Source organism: Protopterus annectens, chromosome 3.part0, assembly GCF_019279795.1.
Source record: "Protopterus annectens isolate FY-2018-M chromosome 3.part0, PAN1.0, whole genome shotgun sequence".
NCBI classification, from domain to species: Eukaryota; Metazoa; Chordata; order Ceratodontiformes; family Protopteridae; genus Protopterus; species Protopterus annectens.
Window position 1 is genome coordinate 506,741,570 of NC_056731.1, and position 17,712 is coordinate 506,759,281.

Sequence of the window (17,712 nt, forward strand, 5' to 3'; positions counted from 1 at the left end):
ACTGGCTTGAGTTGCCCCACTTGCTCCTTCTCTCTCGTAGTAAGTAGGTTTTCCTGAGAGAGATGATCCATGATTTGAGTATGTATGCATTTTTCGAGAACTTTTGACAGAGGAGAGAGGACGGAAATAGGTCTAAATTTAGAGATTTCAGTGGAGTTATGTCCTTTTTGGATAGGTAGAGTGTAGAACTGTTTCCAGATGGATGGTACTTTGGATTCAGAGATTGAGCAATTTATGATGAAAGAAATGGGAAAGGCAAGTGAGTGGGCAGCTGTCTGAAGAAAGTATGATGGGGTGTTAGCAGATACTGAGCACGGTTTCAGTTTGGAGAGTAGGGTTTGGATGTATGTTGTGGAGATGGGCTTGAGGGAGAAGATTTTGGGAGGGGTAATTGTTGAAGAGGAAGCTGGGTTTATGGGGTTCCTTGTATTGGAGCTATTGGGGGTTAAAAAGTTTGGATACTGATTCAACAAAGTAAGTACTGAAGGTGTTGCCAGTTTCTACTGGTGTCTTTTCTGGGGTACGGTTGGGTGAGGTAGGGTTTCCAGGATAAGTATTTGATTGATAGCATTCCAGAATTTTTTGGGGTAAGATTTTAGTGTTATAGGGGGGTTGTAACAGAATTCTTTTTTTTCTTTATTGATAAGCCTTTTGGCTAGGTTTCTTTGTTCTTTATATCCTTGTAGGTCATGTGGGTCCTTTTGTTTGTAGCCATTTTATCCAGGACTTATCTCTAGACTTCATAAGAGTTGTTGTGTTTTTTGTTAGCCAAGGATATATTGTTGCTTTTGCCCTAATTTTACGAAGTAGGGCTAATGAGTTTACGATATCCAGAAAAGTAGAGTTGAAAGCGATGACAGCTTCATCTAGGGGTAGATGAGTGAGGAAGTCCTAGCATACCATAGATATGAGAGTGTTAAATGTTTCTGGGTTGAAGTTGGAGAGATTATGTCTAGTAACATATCTGTGTGGTTTGTATATCTTAGCATCTTTATGGGTGAGTCGTCACTCAGGGAATCGGCAAGGATTTCTGGATTGTGACATTTGGAAGGAGCTGAGACAAGTATCCAATCAATATTCAGAAAACGCATGTTGTTGCAGTGCCTGTTGCTATGTGTTTAATTAACAATGCTTTAATGACCACCGGGTAAGCTTGTCTGAGATCGTAAGATGCAAGTAAGCTCTAATAAGCATACTGTTAAAGAATTATGAACACTGAAAGCCTTTTTGTTGTTGCCATGCAGAGAATATTTACATAACTAGATGACATATAAGCCTTAGGTATTGAAATGCATATGACAGTATTTGTAATAAAGGACAGGATTACAGTATTTCCAGAAGCTCACTATATTTGTTGGAGACTTGCAGTCATCTTTGCAGGCTTTACCCGTAAACTAAACAGAATGCCAATCTATCAATGTGTGGTCCATAACCTGTGCAGTAATGCTTTAAGCAATTTATCTTGAGATGGTTTCTTGTTTGCTGTTCATTTTTTACTTTGATCATGTTTTCCGCATCAAACAAGTAGATAGTTGTTGTCAGGCAGCAGGTCTTTTTTGGATAAGAAACATTTTTACAAGTCGGCATATCACAGAGATTGCTGCTTTCAGCATGTTACTTCATACTTTTATAAAGCTGAATATAAATTATAATTAGAAATGCAGAGAATATTGTGGTTTGAGTTGAGCGCTGCTTGTTTTTTTTTTTTATACTTGATTTTGACTGGCATTCCAGTAATGCATTTAAAAAGTAATTTATTTTTCATGCCTCACCACCTTTTTGTTTCCCTCTGGATATTAAGTAAGCGGTCATGTAGCCAATGCGTTGAAATACTTTTTTCTTCTCCACTTTATTTTGACTTGATTGGGCTCTGATAATGAGGGTTTAGCACCTTTTATTTAATGAAAGTACCAGTTTTTATGGTTTTGAGCATAGCCCCGCCTCTTTCTAGTTGGCCACACCACTTCCCATTTACCCCCACCCATTCAGCTGTCTCCTGCAGCCCCCCTTTGATTTAAAGTCACCAGCCACCACTGCTGATTCTCCAACTGATGTAGGCATTCTACAAAAAGGCCTCACTGACACCAATGACTGGTGCCAGAACCATAGCCTTAAGCTCAATGCCAAAAAGGTGCATTATCATTCCCTTTGGGAAAAATTTGGTGACCATGAACTACCACATAGTGGTAGTCCACTAAACACCGAAGGTGTGAAAAGAGACCTGGTGACACAGGTTGACAGCAACCTCTCCTTTGATAACCACAGTGCCACTGTAGTCAGAAAGTCCTATGTGGCACATCTCATTACAACAGGTTTCTCATCCAGAAAGGAAGAGGTCATAATCCCGCTCTACTCGTCCCTCATTAGATCTATTATAGAATATAATGCCTCATTTGGTATGTACCTCACTAGACACCTACAACAACTGGAAAGGCCACAAAAATACTTCACTGCATTTGTTTAGAGGGGATGCAAACAGGTCACAGCATGGTTGACCCCACTGGCGGAAAATCATTTTTGTCACCTTCTTCTTGAGAGGCCACTCGTGAGGTAATAGAAGGAACATGCTCAACTTTCTGCTATCATGCTGATTTCCCAGGAATGTGGGTGGCTATCAGAAATCAATTTGAAGAGACCTCCCCATTGCCACACTCATAGCTTCTTGACACAAGAGGTAAGATCTAGTTCCTTCTTGTTTGTTGATGTACCAAGCCACAGTCAGTCTAAATTGCTATAGTCCCGGATGGGACAGAGTCAGTCCCAGATGGGACAGAGTCTTGGAATGTCTGCAATGCTAGGAGTACTGCTCTCATTACCAGCATACTGACATGCAAGTTGGCCTCTTCAGGGGACCATGTGCCGTGAACCATCTTCACTAAGAAATTAAGAAATGCCCCCCACACCAAATCTGGGAAGCATCTGTGGTCATTATGGCCTTGGGGTGGGACAGGATGAATGGATGACATAGCAATAGTTAATACGAGTGAATCCACCACTAAGGGAATCTCTTGCAGGTTTATCTTAGTGGACAAGGGTTGATGTAAGATGGACCACTATGTTGCTAATGTTCATTGTAGAACTCTCATATGGTACCTTGCAAGCACAAGCAAAACTATCACCACTGACATCGACCCCAGGGTCTGTAATACCTTGCAGGCTGGTAGCAATGAACTCTGAATTACTCTGCTGACTTGAAAACAAATAGTTTGAACCCTCGGTAAAGGCAGGGGCACCATCATTGATGTTGTGTTGAAACTGGCTCGTATGAACTCTAGAGACTGAGAAGGCTGAAGTTGAATTTTTTGTGGTTGACTGTAATGCCCACATTGGAACAAGTCTGTAATACATAGTCTCTAGCTGTTATCAGTAGATCACTGGTCAAGATGGTAAGGAGTCAGTCATCTAGGTATGGAAACACTCGGAATCCCTGCAGTCTGAAGTGGGTTGCTACAACTGCTATACATTTGGTAAACACCTGGGGGCTGTTGTGAGGCCAAAGGTCAGTGCTCTAAACTGCTAGTGACTGGCTCCCACCTGGAACTGTAGATATCTCCTGGACTGTCTGTTCATTATTATGTGATCATACACATCCTGGAGATATAGAGGATATCCAGTCATCCTTGTGCAAGAAAGGCAAAATGGACTGAACCGTGACCATCAAAAACTTGGTACCATGAACTGACTTGTTCAGAATGTTGACATCCAAGACTGATCTCCAGTCCCCTGTCTTCTTTGGCACTAAAAAGGATCTTGAGTAAGTTCCGGATTCTTTCTGGTTTGGGGGATACCTCTTGGATGTCTCTTTTGTCTAACAGCTTTTGTATTTCTAAAGGCTGCTGTTTTCCTTAGACTGGGTCGAACATTAGAAATTTTGCTTTGTAATGGCACTGGTAGTAAAAAGGGAATTATATAGCCTCTGGAAATTATCTTCTGCACGCAAGTATCTTTTAAGTCTACTCAAGCTCTCTGGCACAGGGACAAATGACCCCCAACTGCCTCCAGAGATGGGCAGTCAGTTCTCCTTTTGATAGGGCCTGCCCGTGAAAGAATTTCTGCACCCTTGGTTCTGCAGAACTCCTGTGCTGCATGAATGGCATCTTCCATTGATGTCCCCCCTGCCTCGGGGGGAACTTTCTCCATGTGGATGATGGAATGGACCTTGGTATTTCCTTGAACCACATCTTTCGACCCTCTTAGTGACTCTGGGAAAAGGTTTTTTAGAGGAGTCGAAAAATGCACACCCAACAGCACACAAGGTCTTTCCACCTTTCTCATACCTGGAAAATGTCCTTCAACTTAGGGCCAAATAATGAACTTCTGTCATGGGAGCACTGACGAAGGATGACTTGAAGGGATCCACAAAATCACACAGGTGCATCCAGGCATGTCTCCGGATGGAAATGCCTGAACTCGCTGTCCCTGAAGCTCCTTCAGCTGCATGTGAAATGAACTTCATAGATGAATTTGAAACTAAATGAAGGGTGGCTAACTGTGAATCAATAAAAGACTCCGCCTCAGCAGTACTAGTCCCTGAGAGGGTTTTTGAGAGTTCCATGTCCTGCTGTAATCTGGTAAAGTGCACCAAGTAATTCAGGGACCTGGCAGCAAAGGTTGCTGATGCATATACTCAATTCCGAAATCGGTCCACAGCACCCTAGACTCCCTGTTGGGGGGGTGGACAGAAGTCTATTCCGTGAGTTCTTTTTTGGTGGCTGATGCTACGACTATAGCATCTACTGGTACTTCCTTTGTTCCAGAACCTCCTACCTTTAGGTGGCACCAGGATCCTATCTGTTCTCTTGCGGTTTGGCTTTACAGAACTTGGTTCCTTCCTCGCCTGCTGAGAGATCAAGTCCATAAGCTCATCAGTGGGGGGAGTCACCCAGGAGGTAGATAAGCCAGCACAAAAAGCCTCCAGAAATGCAGACTCCTCTTGAGAAGGGTTGTCGGTAGACCAACCACCCCATTGTTTCAGGATTTCTCAAATGTCTCCAAATGAGACATCAAGTGGTGATCTTGGGGACCCTTCCCCTTCATCAAAATCTGTATCCTCCATGATGGACTCCTGAGGGGTGAATCAGCTGTACAGAATCTGATTTCTGCCATGCTTGCTGAGAGATCAAATCAATGAGCTCATCAGCGGGGGGAGTCACTCTGGAGGTAGATAGGCCAGCACCAAAAGCCTCCAAGAATACAGATTCCTCTTGAGAAGGTTGTCGGTAGATCAACCACCCCATTGTTTCCAGATTTCTAAAATGTCTTCAAATGAGACATCAGGTAGTGATCTTGGGGACCCCTTCATCGAAATCTGTATCCTCTCTGACCAACTCCTGAGGGGAGTCCAATTGCCTCCTCTTGCACTTCCTCTTCTTAGGAACTTCTTTAGTGGGATGCTGAGAAGTATCGGAAGAGATAACAATGCCCAGTGGAGTCGCATGGAGACTTTGGGCTGGCTGGCTGCCCCTGTGGAGTAGAATGCTGAGGCTCATGACACAAAAAGACACATGAGAACTAGAAGGAAGATCCGAGAATTTGATCTCTAGATGAGAATAATCTCTCTCCACCACCTTAAAGGCAGAATGCCCCAGGGAGAAAGAAACCATCAGCCCCAAGAAGATATGCTTCTAGAAAGACTGCTCCCTCCGAACCGAAGACACCATGCCCGACGCAGAAGTTGGAACAGAGCTATCAAATGCAGATGCTCCAAGAGGCAGAGACAGCTCTGACAACTTTGGAGTTGACCCTAACCCCTTAGATCAGACAACGAAGTTTCGGGTTCTAGAGCCCTCCATCTCAAACACGCTCAGAGCCGGTATTCTAGGAGAAGACACCGGATCTGAAGAGAAGAGGTATCTTCATATCCAAAACAGATGGCATCTGGATACTCAGATCTGAGGGCTCCGAAACCAAAATGCAGATTGGAGAAGGAGTCAGAACAGGGGGAGTTGTAAAAGTTAAGGCCTCCGGACCCATTGTGGTAGGGGCCAGGAGAGCTCCCATCAGAATTTGTAGAAAGAAACTTCCTCATCATTCTATCCACATCCGCTTCTGTGAGACTTCGGGATGAATGGGAAGAGGTGATGGCAGGAGATCAACATATTTCCAGAAGCGAGATGGAAACAGAGATGGGACTGGATCCAGAGATGATGCATATCTGGTTCTGGGAAGTGGTTTTGGCTCTGAGGGAGTAGGATCTGAAGAGACAGACTTGGTGTCTGACGTGGTAGGATCCAATGACTTTTGGTGTGTTGGATACAAAGATTTCCTGATCTTCTTTCTCAACTCCAAGGTCAGATCCGAAGAAGACTGAGATTAATCAATTTGCCCTGAAGGCCTCTTTCTTGCCTCCTTTTTTTCCAGACTTGGAGGATTGAGCTCTTGATAGTGATTCTCTGAAGGCCAAAGAAATAAGGCCTTTAAGTATCAATTTATTCTATCTATCTACAAGGGGCCTTGGACTGAATAGAGCATACAGAGCAAATAGAGCAGGAAGCCTATAAATGCTCAGGTCCTAAACAGTAAACACACAATGAGTGGGCATCAGATAGAGGAATCTTGTGCTCATGTTTTCCACACTTATTAAAACCCGAAGGTTTATCTACTATAAATCTTTCTAACAACAACCAGAAACAACAAAAAACAGAATTAAGTTTTGTTTTTTTTTTTTTTTTTTAACAATGGATAGGAAAGTTAAACAGCTACCAACAATAGTAAAAATGAGAAAATACCATCAAGCGGTAAGGAAAAATATATCAACAATGGTAAATAGACTACTCATGTAAGAAAGAGAAAGTTGGCTGATAAAACGGTATTGAGGGAAAGAATTACCAACTATGTAAGTACAAATGTCAGCAAGATAAACAAGAAGCGTTCATCGTTTAGAAGAAAAGGTTCTCTCAAGAGCTGTAGTGACCACTTCTGTTCCCAATGGTGGCAAAAAAAGATCTGGAGAAGAAGGGGGGGCTACAGTATTATGGGTAAGGGAGGAGCTTGAGAGTTTGTAGTTTTGATGAGCTGTAGAACAGCAGCAGACTCTGATCCGAACTCATACATTCAGGAATGAATGAAAACTGGCAGCATCAGATCATTTATTAGTTTAATTCTCCCAAGCATTTCTAAAAAGATCTCACTTCTTTTTTTTTTTTTTAAAACAGGTTTATTGTTTTAACATACAAGAGAAATATCATAACAATTTTATACAAGTAATTAAAAATAGATATGATTATAACATTCAACAAAACAACTAAAGTATTTACAAAGACATCCACTACAATCAGATTAATTAATTAAACTAAAATACCATGCTATTGAAATTAGGATTTTTTTAACAAATTTTGTAAATTATCCCATACAATATAATAAGATGTTTTTCTAGTTGTTCTTGACCTAATTGTGTTTATTTCCATATGGCACACTATATTCATAACATTTTTAAATTCATTGAACGAAGGAGGTGTATCTGAAATCCAATTTCTGGTTATTATTTTCCTAGCCACTGCTAGAATAGACCATAACAAGGGAAGCTTAAACTTTTTAACACTTTGAGGTACAGGTGTGTTGAATAATATAAGAGATTTAGAAATAATGAAATTATCTGTAAAAAGAGCCTGCAAAAATTCATTAACTGACTTCCAGTATTCTTTCAATTTTATACAGTCATAAAACATATGAGCCCAGTCCGCATTAATTTCTACATTACATCTCTTACATAGATTATCTTTATTATTTATTTTATTCATCATCAAAGGTGTATAAAAAGATCTATGTAAAAATTTCCATGTATAAAGTCTCCAGACAATGGAAGGCGTAGTTCTATAGGCAGATTCCAATATATATTGTTTATCTTGTTGATTTGGTGGGTCCCCATTAATAGAAGTGAAATAATTCCAGTATGTATCTACACTGTAAAAAGTTTCTTGTCTGATAATTTTATGTATGTATGAAAGTTTACCTTTATCAGAAACTTTATGTTGTAAATTTAAAATCAAGTAATCTATCAGTGTTGGAATAGATTCTTTAACTGTTATAGACATTAGATCTATTCTATCAATGAGATGTTGTCTAAAGGTCTGAACCTCTAACCAGCAAGTTTCTCTTGGATCAAATTCTTGTTTTAAGAAATCTAGCTTTTTAACTATCAGATATCAACTGATACCAGTACTTTAGATCATTATCTATAGCTAAATGAGTTCCTTCAGAAGTAGATGACAAAAGCATACCCTGAGTATACATTATAGGGAATATAATAAAATTCCATTCCCTATACTTAGGGTGCATGAATATAAAGTTACAATAGCTAATAATAATATTTAATGGGTAACAAACCATATGTTTAGGTGTAATAGGTGAAGTACAAAATTCCTTTAGTAACCATAACATGGAGTTATTTACAATCATATTTTTATGTGTTAAGGAGATTTTCATGAAGTGCATACTAATTAGCTCCCAATAATCTTTCCATTTTGCGACATATGACTGATCTATTAATAAAGTAATAACTTTTACAATAGAAGAGATAGTATATAAATTAAAGTCTGGAAAAAAAATACCCCCTTGAGACCAGCTATTAGTATGTTTCTTTAATGCAATCCTAGGTCTATTAGGTGCCCATAGGAAATTTAACATTAGTGTATTCAGTTTCTTGATAATTATTTTTGTAGGTGGAAGTATTATTGATTGTATTAAGTATAAAATCTTGGGGAATATTATCATTTTAATAATTGTAAGTCTCTCCTCCATAGTAAAAAAACATATTATTCCAGGTATTAAAAAGAGTTTGTATATTAAGAAAACAGGTATTATAATTATTATATATAATAGATTTAATATCTTTAGATAGTATTATACCTAAATAAGTTATCTGACCTGAATTGGGTACATATTTAGTAAAATCACTAATGAGAATATTTTTTCATGTATATATAGGTAGTATTTTAGTTTTTTCTTCATTGAATATTAAACCAGAAATACTTTTAAAATTCATCATTTTATCAAATAGAGACTGCATAGAAGAATTAGATCCTGCTGATGTAATTAGAACATCATCTGCAAAAAGTTGAATTTTGGATGTTGTATTTTCATCTGTTTCAAAACCCTCTATGTCAGTACTGTTTCTGATCAAATTAGCCCAAGGCTCCATTACTAAAGTGAATAATAGTGGAGAAAGAGGACATCCTTGTTTTGTACCTTTAAGAATGGGTATTTTTTGTGAAACATATGTTCCTACCTTAATATAAGCCAACGTTCCTTTGTATAAATGCTCAATTAGATTTACAAATGCATCTGAGAAGTTTGTGCACTTCAGTAAGGTAAACAGATAGTCCCAACTTACTGAATCAAATGCTGAACTTATATCAAGACTAATAAGTGTTAAATCTTTCTTTTTCCTATTTGCAAAATTAATTAATGTTAAAGTTCTTCTTATATTATCAAAAGTATTTCTATTTACAATGAAGCCTGTCTGATCTATATCTATAATGCCGGGAATGATTGTCTTCAATCAGCAAAAATACTCATAAACATTTTATAATCAACATTAAGTAATGAGATGGGCCGATATGAAGTACATCTAGTTGGATCTTTATTAGGTTTTAAAATTGGCGAAATACATGTATATTGCCAAGATGGGGGGGGGGGTTATTAACTCAGTTTGGGCCAAAATAAAAACCTTATGTATTAATGAATATGTACTTTTAGAAAGGATTTTATACATCTCTGGTATAATACCATCATTACCCGGTGCTTTGTTTGATTTAAGCTTATTTATTTGTGTAATAACCTCTGTATATGAAATACTTTTGTCCAATAGTTTAATCTGTTGTTTATTAAGCTTTTTATTCATGTTTGTGGTTATAAACTCCTTTATTTTATCTTTAGGTTCCATGTTAATGTTATTATTGTTAATATTGTGAAAGTGATTTCTAAATTCATCTAGTATTTCTGGTAAACTAGAAACATTCTTCTTTTTCCTTAGAGAAAAGATTTCTTTGATATGGTTTTGTTTATTCAACCTTTTTGTTTTATTTTTAAGTCTATGTAAGTATTTGGGGCTTATTGAGTAAGACAAAAACTTGTATTTCTCTAGAGTTATTTTAACTTTATGAGTTAAAATTTATTTGTATTTCTCATTTAGTTTGTTTATTTCTTCAATGACTTTCTTATCAATAATATTTTCTTTATTATTATGTTTATAAGAGTCTAATTTACTTTGAATATCTAACAATTCCTTATCCCAAGATTTCCTTTTATTATTATACCATCTTATACTGTGTCCATATAGATATGATTTTAAGGCATCCCAAACATAGACAATGGAGACTTCAGGAGTATTATTTATGTCTAGAAAATGTTGTACTTCTGAAAATATATATTCTTTATAGTCTTTTAGTTGAGTTAAGTATGCTGGTATCCTTTTGATCTGAACATTATGAGTATTTTTTATCATGAATTCAAAAACAATTGAATTATGATCAGATATAGGACATGAAATGATTTTGGAATTAATTAAATCTGTTACCATCTGGTTAGAAATAAAGACCCTATCTATTTTTGAATAAGTTTTGTATCTGTTAGAAAAAAAGGTGTATGGTAATGATTTTGAATCTATCTGATTATTAATATCATTCAAATGATAAGAATTAGCAAAATCATTTAAATGTTTTACATTAGATGTAATTCTTCTTTTTCCTATAGTGGTAGTATCACTTTCATGTAGTATACAATTAAAGTCACCAGCTAAAATAATATCTCCTATAGAGAATGATATGATCTTATCAAGATGATGTTTCACTGTATTAATACCAATTCCAGGTATCCAATATACATTAAAGTGTAAGTCTTCCCATTAATTTGTATTGTAACCATACAAAACATTCCTTTGTCATCCTGATAAGATTTAATGGTTTTAGGAATGGGCATACTTTTATTCCATAAAATAGCCACTCCTCTTTTTTCTGAGTGTGCTCTGAACTAGCCAATACTGTATATTTGTTTGTGGCCAGTTTATCAATATCTTTTCTAAAGAGATGGGTTTCTGGCAGGAAGACTAAGTTGGCCTTATGTAAATTAATGTATCTTATTAGGCTTGCCCTTTTACACGGATTATTCAATCCATTAATGTTTAAAGAAATTCCTTTTAAAGATGTCATTTGGCATTTTTAAAACTTAAGAATCTTATGATCAAAATAACAAATAACAACATAAGTAATGTTACATCTCCTCCTTTAGGTGTACCTTTAAATATAGCTGTATTTATTGAATCTCTTATGGGATTTTGTATAGGATTCAATTTTGTTTGTAGTAACAATGAGTGTACAAAATATATTGTGGATGTCAAAACTATATACATATAACAATGAACAAGTGAAAATAATGTAAGGATTAAACCTTGCATCCAGCCTGGAGTTAAAAACTCCAACTTAGAGTAGTATTTACCACTCAAGTTAACCCCCTACCCTAAGCAGCAGTACCTCAGCTACCACCTTATCAATTTAATACTGGTTATATTTAACTTAAATTAACAGCTTTCAATTCAATTATCTAGCAAGACAAGACTACACATTTGATAAAACAGCATCATATAAACTAAAATAAACTTTTTTTAAAAACTATTCATACTACTATATACATCTATGTAATATAATACACTTGTATTCAAATAGCATTCAAATAAACTTGATATTAGGAACCAAGAGGAGAGAGAGAAATAAGACATGAAAGAGGGAAAGAGAGTGAAAGAAAGAGAGAGAAAAAAAAAAAAAAAGGAAGGCATATTTACATATTAATTTATTCAAAGTATGTAAAAATAAGTTCTAACATTCATTTAAATCAAAAACTTTGGCTAATATGGTTCAGACATTACATATATCAAGATGCATCTATTTTCTGTCATGTAAATGCAGTCAACAGCTTCCAGAAAAAAAAACTTGAATTGCTTGTATATGAGCATTTTACTCATACTCATTATTGTCAATAGAATAAAATATTATATTTATAGAAGTTGTTATAAATCATACTGGATAGTTATGCAAATTCTCAGAAACACTTGCATTATTGTAAAAAAAAAAAAAAATCTGTATTTTGTATGTCTATACTACTGCTTTAATATACATCACAAGACAATTTCTTCCAGAATAGAGTTATAAAGTTATTTATGCTTGTCGATCAGATGAATTAAATGAGTTATAGGAATGTATATGTTTGGAACATAAGTTTTGAACACAGATTAGTATGCTGCAGTCAAGTGGATTTTCAAAAACACGAATAAATATTTCATTTTCTATGCCTTCTAAAATAAGACATTTACTTACTACAAGAAACTGCATCATTTAAAATCATTATAACTGACATTTTATGAATTATAACATAGATATTTAAGTAATTATATAAAATAACTCACATTTAAATGTCAGAGAGTTCATTTTCCTTCACATAGTCGCATTTGCATCAGTTCTACTTCCTGGTAGAGTGTTCTTCCTGAATCTGTGATGTGTCAGTGTGATATCTGGGTCAAAAGTCAGAATGACTGCTTTCAGCTTCTCTGTGAGAATTCTGAGAGTTGAAGCTTTTGAAACAGCATGAGGACACTGTTCATGAAGTAGCCCACATCCCAGATTGTCTCCCTTAACATTTTGGCGGGAAACTTGTTAAAAACTAGTGACAAACATTCATTTAGCAGTGTAAATGCATCTAAACATGACAAAACCTTCGCGATGTATTTTACAGGTTATTACAGCCTCTATGTAAGTGAAATTAAGCCCAAAGTTATTAATAGGTAATAAAACTCAATATTATTGTCCCAACTCAATTTTTATGCAAATCTTATTATTTACTGTGTCTATATGATCAAAAGCATTTCTATATATTAATATGAGAAAAAAATAAAGAGAAAGAATAAAGAAAAGAAAAAGAGTAGAAAATAAAAGAGTGTAAGGCAGAAATAAAAAAATGTAAGAGAAAGCTATAAGAAGTATATACAATGGAATATTACTTACTGTTTATATTAATAGAGTTAAAAATAAAACATATTATTTACTATTATTTAGTTTTAATTATTATTAGTTAAAGCATGACATATTATTTACAAACAAGCATAAGCAGTATAATCAAGAAAGTATAATTAGGAATAGCATTTGAAGAACATATAAACTTTTTACAAGGAATAAATATGTTATTATTCTATTTATCATATTTTCATTACTCTTCTCTCCCTGCCCTCCCCCACCCTTTACCCACTACATAATCTAAATAGAATGTCATTGTTTAAACAAAGAAAAGAAGAAAAGGAGAAAAAAAAGAAAAAAAATGTAACAAATTACTGACCTTACTTCTCTTTTTCAGAAAGAGAAACAAATTGAATAATAGCTTGTTATTAGTTCCTCAGATATTTTGACTGGTTATGAAACAAAACATTTATTTGCACACACAGAATAACTTTGATTAAATCTTTTTCAGAACATTTGTGGCTTTCTGGAAATGCAGGAACTATATTTAAAAAGATTAATAATGAAGTAAAATGATGAGAAAAAAAAGAAAAAAACATAGAACAAATCATTTGTTCTTTAGTCTCTTCCTCTCAGAAGTCTTCCACGAAGTTTCAGTTGCCAGTCTCTTTAATGAAGGACTAGCCCATTCCATTTCCTCTATTTTATCCAAAATCTTATTTTTTTTGATAAACAGTAAAGCAGAGTCTAAGTCATCAAAAATTTTAGGACCATCAGGAAGGAAGATTTTTAGCTTGGCAGGAAACAGAAGGTATGTTTTAAACTGTGCTTTTTTAAGCTCCCTTATTAGTGGCAGAAAAACTTTTCTTTTAGCTATTACCAAGGGAGAATAGTCATTGTCAAAACGCACAGTTGTCTCATTAAACTTAACAGGAGCTTTAGCCCAAGCAGATTTAAGAACCATCTCTTTATCAAACGATGATAGAAATCTAACTATAACTGATCTAGGATAGTTTTTGTTAGAGTTAGTATTAGCTATAGATCTATGTGCTCTTTCGATACCAAAAGAGAATGCTTCTGGTAAGTCTAAAGTTTTAGGGAGCCATGTTGTTAAAAAAAGAAGTAATATTGTTACCTCAATATTTTCTGGCAGTCCAAAAATCCTAATGTTATTGCACCTAGATCTATTTTCCAAGTCATCCAGCTTTGTTTGTAAATGTGTATTTTGTTTCAGCAGAAACTCAATGTTGATTTCCTCTTCTTGGATTCTATTTTCCATGTCATTCACAGCTTCTTCTATGCCTGTCATCTGGATCTTCTGTTGTTGCAGGTCTATATGTAACAAGTCTATTTGTTTTGTAGTTTTTTCTATGAAGGTATCAATTTTAGTATCCATTTTATCCATCTTAGCAGTAAGTTGCTGGATTATAGTTATCAGAGACTGAAGTTCTTTCTTGATGCTGGAGTCTTGAGAATTTGTCTTACTGGAACTCATTTCAGACTGATAAACTGACAGGAAAATTTCCAATGTGATTTCTGACAGGAATATTGTTAAAATTTCCTTTCTTTTTTAGATATAGTTCAATAACTATATAAAACAAATATATTTAGAAAGAAAATTACTTCAAAAATTAATTTTTTAAGTAATTAATTCCTGTCAGTGTAATGAAATTGGTGGAGCTGAAGAAATCTGCTGCTATCCTGTGTTCATCCTTGGCCACGCCCCCCAAAGATCTCACTTCTTGATTTTGCACTTCTGACAAAGATTCATCTAAATGCTCTTCAAGTAGACATTGTCAATTTTCTTTTGTAGGAACTTGAGTTTGTAAGCTCTCGGCAGAATTCTCTACTTCTTTCCACAATTCCACACACACAATTTTGGTCTAGCTTTCTCTTTTGTAGCAGTCTAATCGTATAAGCAATTGCATTTATTTTTATCATCACCCCAAATGACCCCTACCATTTGGCCAATTTTTTTTTTGGAGGGCACCAGCATCTGTACCTAATCTCCTGGGTCAAATTCTCTATATCGGGTCTTCTTATTGTAAAGTCACTGCTGTACTACGTGGGCTCCCTGCAGGTACTTCCTTACAATTCTTCAAACTAACAGAGTCTTATCACAATTTTTAACAGTGCCGTTTGCTAATCTCTCATTTCCCTACCAATATCAAGCAGCAATTTAAACAGGGAAAACACAGATGAAGCTTGTGGCACTTCTTTTTTCCACCTGCATTAATGACTTTCCTTAAGTATGGCATTCAGTGTTTTATTAAACCTTTCAACTAATCCTGTTTGTGGATGGTAGACAGAGGTCTTCAATTATTTCACTACTTTAGAACACTGACATAACTGATGCAGTACACTTGAAAAAAGGAAAAGAGAAAAAAAAGTGTGCACCTTGGTCATTAATCAGCTCCTTACGTATACTTACTGCGCAGGGCAATGGTACGAGTTCCCTGGCAACAACCTTAGCATTACTTTTATGCAAAAGTATGGTTTCTGGAAATTTGGTAGCAGAGTCCATTATGGCTAGTATGTACTAATACACAGAATGTAACCACTGTTGGACTATAGTAATGGCACCATGATGTTCACAACGGTATGTTCAAATGCTGTTTCTATGATAGGCACTGGAATCAGGGGATGCAGTTTTTCTGGCATTTTGGACAAGAAGCGCACAAGTTATTTTTCTTTCAGTATGCTTGGCAGCAAAAGCTGGCTAGTATTCTTGCCTTAGTTTTGCCCGTCTCCAACTGACCTAACATGTCACTATTTGACAGCTTCATTAATCATGTCTTATAAAGTTTTGTCACTAATGATTAATGGAAATGACTTAATTTCATAAATAATTCTATACAAGAGGTCATCATTTAACTCAAAATAGGGTAAAAGGGGAAAAAATTCACCACTGTCTTCCCATATAATCTTTAGTATATTCCCTGCTTAAACTTTAAAAATGACATAATGAGAAGATAATATGTCTTATCAATAAGTCTGCAGCATAGCTTTACTTTATTCAGTGACTTGCTTCAAGGTAAAAGATGTAGATTCTTCTCCCAATACACTGTTGCTGCAGATTCGTCTACATTTTCTCCTATAAAGGGTAGTTCTGAACAAAAATTCCTTTTGACTTAATTTCTTTGCTAACACAGGCCTTTTGAGTGCCCTATTTTCTTTTAGGTTGTGCTCCTTCTACCACAGTTTAAGTGGATATCAACCTTTCTCTTTCTTTTGTATGTTTGTACTATACTACAACAGATATGTCAGAACAAAATGTAGTTAGTTTTGTCTGGTTTACAGATTTCCTGCTGCTTAACTTCATTCACCTTCAGTTGCATCTTTTAGTTTACACCAGCAGAAAAAAAGACTAGGAAAGAACAGTTGTGTATACTTACCATAAATGTAGATGTTTAAGTATATTCACTGTTGCAGTCATCACACTTGAGTTATCTGCCTGCAGGTGGCCCGAATACCAGAGACTTAGTATTTCTGGGTCAGATGCTGTCGCTCCAGAACTGACGTCAGGTTGTCAGGGGTATAAAACCAAGCAGCCGATGCCATTACATCAATTTTTCTTGCCCCAAATGTCAGGAGCCCCCCAATAGGGAGCTAAGTTGTGGTACAGCTTAATTTAAGGCATCCATTTCAGTTTTTACATTTTGTCAGTAACATTCTTTTCAGTGTTAATAACATATAATTTTGCAATGTGATCCCTCCACCACATATGTAACAAATCAACACATTACTTGTTGCATTTTATTTCACAAAATAAGGTACATTTTTTACTGCAGTTTTATCCTTAGAAGCAAACAATTAATTTTAAGTGGACTGTCATTAACAAATAAACATTCCATTAAAGTTCCTTATCAGAGCTCATGGGATCACTACGCAACACCAATTTACACACATTAGTACGCAAAGGTTTCTGAACACGTCTACCAACAAAATATCTAACACTTAACTTTAGTGTTGCGAACATCTTCAAGCCAAAGCTTTAAAACATGATTTAAGTCATGCATCTTTGTACTTACCAGTTTGCCTGCATTATCGCTTGAACCTCTGAAATTATACCAGCCCTGACTAAACATTATTTTTTATGTTTGTTAGAGATTCTCCAATAAGTTACTTCAATATCCATGTACATTGTCCATGTTTTTCCCATCAGACGGGACAAGATTTGTGCCCAGTCTGCTGTATTCCTGCTCTCTATGGTCACACAGCACTCAAACTACACCAACTAGGACCAAAGGTCATCCAGCCTGGTAAGTTTCTTCATAAGTTGCATAGTCCCAGAGCTAGCAGCTATGCTGGTCAGCACAACTAATTGTTCTTGCAGATGCACCTGCTTTTGGTCAGGTACACACCTCAGACTCCAAAAGTTTTTAAATAATTTCTCAATGGTTATGGTCAGTAAAAAACTACACCAGGAACACAGCAGTTACAGTACTACAGGGAAGTAGTTCCCAAACATGTTTGTGCTTGGCAGCGCACATACTATGAGGAACTGAAACTGGCACATCACCATCCAACTGCTTATGCAGAAACCGCCAGTGTAAGTCCAAGGACAGACTGGAAATAAGATCTGTATATAAAAAATATGCAGATTTATTTCCAAAGTCAAAAGAACACTAACATCATAGCTCAACTGACTTTGCTGAGACAAATAAAATACAAAGTACCTTTTAGCAAACATTAGCAGTCTACATAACCATTCCAAGAGACAGGCTGTCTTTAAAACAAATGTCCAAGGCTGCAGGCACATTTTGCCATC

General features: G+C 35.9%; 1 protein-coding gene across 1 annotated transcript in view; it reads right to left on the reverse strand.

The window, feature by feature from the left end:
• The window catches only part of LOC122796447 (death-associated protein 1-like), a 427,796-nt gene that overhangs the window by 299,224 nt on the left and 110,860 nt on the right, over positions 1-17,712 (reverse strand). The window lies entirely within an intron of this gene.